This window comes from Cebus imitator, unplaced genomic scaffold (assembly GCF_001604975.1).
Source record: "Cebus imitator isolate Cc_AM_T3 unplaced genomic scaffold, Cebus_imitator-1.0 Scaffold543, whole genome shotgun sequence".
Lineage (NCBI taxonomy): Eukaryota > Metazoa > Chordata > Mammalia > Primates > Cebidae > Cebus > Cebus imitator.
Window position 1 is genome coordinate 385069 of NW_016107858.1, and position 6223 is coordinate 391291.

A 6223-nucleotide genomic window follows, 5' to 3' on the forward strand; every position below is an offset into this window, starting at 1 on the left:
TCACCGCAACCTCTGCCTCCTGGGTTCAGGCAATTCTCCTGCCTCAGCGTCCTGAGTAGCTGGGATTACAGGCACGCGCCACCATGCCCAGCTAAATAGTAGGAGTCTTTTTTTGCTTTTCTTTTGTTTTGTTTTTTGCTTATGCTGTTGGAAGAGACAGCACGTGCTGAGGCTCCGTGGCAGGCTCTGAAGACATGGCTGGTGTGAGGCGTGAAGCCTTGGAGTCAGGGCTGATGCCTGGAGCGAATTCTCAGCCTCTCTATAGTTGCTGACTTAACATTGCGCAGTCTCCACCAACTGCATTTTCCTAACAAAAGTCTAGTAGGCTTGTTTTTCCTCCTTCTTGTTAAACAGATACACCACGTGCTGCGGGAACTGCGTTCCTCAAAGTCCACACTGTGCAGATACACCCGGTCAAGCGTCCTGAGAACGCTGCTTTTTTCTCGCTGAAGTTCAGAGTGTTCTACAGGCGAGCATGGACTTCAGTGGAAAGCAAATAATGTCTAGGTTGAATGTTGCCAGAGAGACCCTGCCCTTTCTTCTCCTTATGCCTCAGTGAGACAGAAATAATTTTCTCTGTGGTTCCATCTTAGGTTATACAATCAGATACCCTTCCGCAGTCAAAGTAACTAGCGTTAAACATTACTCACCAGCAGTCCGCTAACTTTTTACTGTTTAGTTTTTTTCATGGATTGGGTGTTGGTTACGTAAGTGCCTTGTGGGGAGAAGCTCTGTTTTCTTTGCGGTGTGATACTGACTGTATAATTGATTCCTAATTACTATTAGGTAGGGTGATGGTGGGTTCAGGTGTAGATTACTATATTTATGGAATAATCCTACCTCTTCTAAGTCCCAGACCTTGGAAGATGAGCAGAGATGACAGTACCTGGGCTCTTTCGTTCCTGATCGTAGTTCATTGCATCTGGCTGTTGCTGGTGACAGTGCCCTTCTATTCTTCTCCCTCCGAGCAGAATGCTGTTTATCCCATGCCCTTTCTCTGATCTTTTGGCATTTGAGTGATGCTGTCTGCTAAGTGAGCCTGCTCACTAGTTGCTCCTTGGCTGTGAAGGTCCCTAGCTGTGCCAGGTATTTGTAGCTAAGGTAATGCATCACTCACTCCATCTTCTCCTCTGATGTCTGTTCCTTGGGTCCCTTATGTTCACTTCTGTTAGCGCTCATCCACTCCAGGTGGTGGAACTCTCTGGCCAGCTTAGTCTTTGAAATTCTGTCAAAGTGCCCTGGACTCTTATACAGCATCTGGTTCTGTTTTGTAATTCCCTGGCTTTCAGACTTATAGGATACTTTTGAGTCCAGAGTTTTCTTTCTTTCTTTCTTTCTTTTTTTAAAGATGTGGTTTCACCATGATGGCCAGGCTGGTCTTGAACTCCTGACCTCAGGTGATCCACCCACCTTGGCATCCCAAAGTGTTAGGATTCCAGGCGTAAGCCACCGCGCCCGGCCAAGTCCAGAGTATTCTATTTGACCTTTCTTTCATGGGGAACAAAATCACCAGCCCTGACTTTTCAGCAGCTGAAGTTCGGTTTGCAGAAGGGGTCTGGGCTGAGTGGATAGAGAATTCCTTGCCTGCCTATTCCTAGTCTATAATTGCTTCTTGTCTGCTGCAAAAAGAAAATCAGGAACAAATTTCAAATGTTCTCACAGAAAATGGGATTCCCATTACACTAGGGCTTCCACCAGAGGACAGGAAAGAGTGATTTGCACGGAGGGGACTTGGATGCTCCAGAAGCTGTGGCGAGAGGCCGCACGTGTCCTCCTGTGAGTCAGCTTCACTGCACCCACATGTGCTTCCTGTTCTAGGGGCTCTTCCATCTTCAGCTCAAAATTAAGAAACTCACCCATGTTCTCGCAGGGAGCAAGCAGTGAAACCAGGATTCAAAACTAGGTTTGGCTCTAAAACCTTGCTGTTTCTACCCGACTTTACTCAATAGATCCTAGAGAAAGATGGAAACAAAAATACAGATTCCCTTTTGTATACACACATGGCTCCTTTAGAATTGCATCACAGGGAGCTGTTCAGCTCTAAAGATCTTTTAAGAAGACTTTTCTTGTGTCAACCCGTTAACTTTTGAAAGTGCTGCCTAAGTCCCTTCTTTCCTCCCCACTCATGCTGCTGAGCTAGTCCCTGAAACATTTCATCTTCCCAGTCCCAAACGCCTAGATCCTCTTATCTGCCAATTCATGTTGGCCTCGCGGTCTAACATTCCAGCTCCGTGTTCCTTGTAAATCTAGAAATCCTCACAATCCTACCTTTCTGGGTTTGTTTGTTTGAGATGGAGTCTCGCTCGGTTGCCCAGGCTGGAGTGAGTGGTGCGATCTCGGCTCACTGCAACCTCTGTCTCCCGGGTTCAAGTGATTCCTGTGCCTCAGCCTCCCGAGTAGCTGGGATTACATGCATGCACCACCACACCCAGATAATTTTTTTATTTATTTTTATTTTTTATTTGAGACAGAGTTTCACTTGTTACCCAGGCTGGAGTACAAGGACATGATCTCAGCTCACTGCAACCTCTGCCTCCTGGGTTCAAGTGATTCTCCTGCCTCAGCCTCCCGAGTAGCTGGGATTACAAGTGCCCACCACCACACCTGGCTGATTTTTGTATGTATTTTTAGTAGAAATGGAGTTTCACCACGTTGGCCAGGCTGGTCTTGAACTCCTAACATCAAGTGATCCACCTGTCTTGGCCTCCCAACGTGCTGAGATTATAGGCGTGAGCCACTGCACCCAGCCTACCTTTATGTTTTAAAAACATGTTAAAATCCAACTTAGGTTAAAAGTTACCACTTTCCTTTTCTATGCTTGATGTATATTACTGTGAGAAAAATCCATGAGAACCTCTGCTGCTGTAAGCTTATTATACATATATATTTTTAACCTAAGTTGTTTCTTGGACATTTTAGTTCAATTCGCCGACTCTTTGTAGTGAACTAACGCTGTGGCCTTAGTTCACCGCCAGCTCAGGGGCTCCATTCTGTTTTGGTTTACGTAGCGTTTCTTTTAAGTCTGAAATAGCTGTCCGTTTTTAAAAACGGGGACATTTTATGTAAATCTAGATTTCTAGAGTCTCCTGAAAATGGAAAGGTGGCATGCTGGCCTCCTCTTCCTCATGGAGTTACCTTTTTTTTAATTTAATATTTTAATTTTAATTTTTTATTTTTTTTAAGACGGGGTTTCACCATGATGGCCAGGCTGGTCTTGAACTCCTGACCTCAGGTGATCCACCCACCTCAGCCTCCCAAAGTGCTAGGATTACAGGCGTGAGCCACCGCGCCTGGCCATGGAGTTATCTTTTCATGAAAAGCAGCAGCTACTCCATCGGCCCCTCCTGGCCACCTTTGCTGCTTTACCCATTTGACCCTAGAGAGTATTTTTCTGTGGTGCTTGTGCTGCATATTCTCCAAGTTCCTGAATTTTGTCAACTACTTCGTAGGAGAGCTTGATGCTGAGGTAAGTCGTCTTGGTTTCTTCCTTCTACCATTTTTTTCCACTTCTCTCCTGCCCCTGGAGAAGAGCTGTTCCATCTCAAGGCTAACTCCAGCTTCCATGTTCTCCGGATCATCCCTGGCTACAGAAACCTGCTGATCATTTTCTTAATGTTAAAAATAAAAGCAGCCAGCAACCCCACTTTTCCCTCCAGCTGCTGCTCCAACGCTCTAATTTATCTGTTCCAAATGTAGCAACATTTCTGTTACTTGGTATCCATTTGCTTCTTAGTTTCTTATCTGCCCTGACTTTGGTTTTCTGAATGTCAGTGGCATTTTCTGACAATTTTCATTGTCTCTACCTCTTAGCATTATTTGGCCTTGCTAACTATCCCATCTTAAAATTCTTCTTTAAGTTTTGATGACACTAACATTTTGGCGTTTTGATTTCTGATTATTCCTTTTGTTTTATCTTTCTATCACTTAGATACAGGCCTCGCACAAGGTTTGATCCTTGGACCCCTGCCTTTCCTACCCTCATTCATGGGCTCCACGCAGTGCTGCTGTGCAGATGGCCCTAACCCTGGACTCTCACCCAGCATTTCCTGAGCTCTAGGTGATGCTCCATCAAGTCCTCTACTTGAAACCCCGTCAAACTGATGTTGCCATCTCATTCCTCATGACTAGACCTTTTTTTTTTTTTTTTTGAGACAGAGTCTCACTCTGTTGCCAGGCTTGAGTGCAGTGGTGCAACCTTGGCTCACTGCAACCTCCACCTCCCGGGTTCAAGTGATTCTCCTGCCTCAGCCTCCTGAGTAGCTGGGATTACAGGCATGCACCACCATGCACAGCTAATCTTGTGTTTTTGGTAGAGATGGGGTTTCTCCATGTTGGTCAGGCTGGTCTCGAACTCCCGACCTCAGGTGATCCACCCACCTCTGCCTCCCAAAGTGCTGGAATTACAGGCGTGAGCCACTGCACCTGGCCCTCTTCCTCTTTTTATAAGGGCACCAGTTCTATTGAATTAGGGTCCCACCCTTATGACCTCAGTTGCCTCTTTAAAGTTCCTGTCTCCAAGTACAGTCACACTGGGGATTAGGGCTTCTATGTGTGAATTGCAAGTTGGGGGCAAAATTCAGCCCATAATAGAAGGGGAGGGAGTTCAGGGCTTGAAGTAGGAAAGGTATCAAGGCTGAGCCACGGTAGGTCAGGGAAAGTTTACAACTGGCCCTTGTGGAGAAGCAGGCAGAAAAGTGAGTGGCTTCTAGAGTATCCTTGCAACCCCTGGACTAAGAGGGACCCAAAGCACAGCTGTGTTCAGATTGAGCTGTGGCCTCAGAAGACTTAACTGTGCATTTGCCACTCTGCAACAAGGGATCTTTCCTCCGGACGGTGAAACCACAGCAAGAAAACTACATGTCAGGGGAGTAAGCAGTGATTAGGAAGAGCAGGAGGAGCCCATGGGCCCTGACACTGCCTGGGTGCTGCTGCACCTGTGCTTCCTCTTGGCCACTTGTCATGATGAGTGTTGAGGCATTTTGGGCCGGGTGCGGTGGCTCACGCCTGTAATCCTAACACTTTGGGAGGCCGAGGTGGGTGGATCACCTGAGGTCAGGAGTTCAAGACCAGCCTGCCCGACATGGTGAAACCCCATCTTTAGAAAAAAAAAAAAAAAAAAAGAGGCGTTTTGGACATCTGTGTTGTCACAGCCGTTCTGTCTGAGTCATCTCTGCATGGAGAAATCTGAGGGAATGAGGTTGAAGAGTTACTATAATGTCACTTAGTGCTGTCTGTAGTTCCTCCACCTCTGTCCCCTTCATTCTATTCCGACGGCTGCTGTGCAGATCAGGCCCTTTATCGCGTGTGAGTAGGATTTTGATGACAGCCTCTCACCTGGTCTGTCTGCTTGAGTCCAGCCTACCTGCCATTCTTGGAACCCAACCCCGATCCTGTCATTCCTCTGCTTAAAAGCCTTGAATGATGCCCCTTTCCACCAAGCGAAGGCCAGATCCCTTGAGCTGATATTCAAGCCTTTTATAGTCTAATTTGCCACCCATGATTTCCCTTCTGTTGAGTGTCCTTCAGTCACATTGGGTTTTAGCTCTTCCTTGACCACACCCCTAAGCTTTCCCACTTTTCTTTCTTTTTTTTTTTAAAAGATGGGGTTTCACCATGTTGGCCAGGCTGGTCTTGAATTCTTGACCTCAGGTGAACCACCCACCTCGGCCTCCCAAAGTGCTAGGATTACAGGCATGAGCCACCACACCCGGCCCCCACTTTCTTTAATTGCTTGTTTTAGAGACAGTGTCTCACTTTGTCGCCCAGGCTGGAGCGTGGTGTCACTATCGGCTCAGTGTGACCTCTGCTTCCTGGGTTGAAGTGATGCTCCTGCCTTAGCCTCCCCAGTAGCTGGGATTACAGGTGCCCACCACCACGCCTGGCTAATTTTTGTATTTTTTTAGTAGAGACAGGATTTCGCCATGTTGGCTAGGCTGATCTTGAACTCCTGACTTCAGGTGATTTGCCTGCTTCTGCCTCCCAAAGTGCTGGGATTACAGGTGTGAGTCACCGCGCCTGGCCAACTTTCCCTCTTTGAAAACATGCTGTCCGCACGGTCCTGTGTCTAAAATGGTCTCGTCCTACTTCTGTGCTTGTCATCCACCTGTAGGCTTAAATTGAATGCTGCCTAATTCTTGAAGGTTTCCCTAATTTGTTCCATATTATAGGTCTTACCTTACTTATACTCTGCTCACAATGATAGTTTTTTTTTTTGTTGTTGTTT

At 46.7% G+C, this 6223-nt stretch overlaps 1 protein-coding gene across 7 annotated transcripts in view; it reads left to right on the top strand.

The window, feature by feature from the left end:
• The window catches only part of PDZK1 (PDZ domain containing 1), a 41799-nt gene that overhangs the window by 7506 nt on the left and 28070 nt on the right, over window positions 1–6223 (top strand). The window contains exon 2 of one of the 7 annotated variants that reach the window (XM_017515193.2): window positions 355–625. The exons of the other annotated variants lie outside the window; for them this stretch is intronic. The gene's annotated coding sequence lies outside the window, so the exon portion shown is untranslated. The remainder of the gene's footprint in view (window positions 1–354; window positions 626–6223) is intronic. 7 annotated transcript variants of the gene reach the window in all.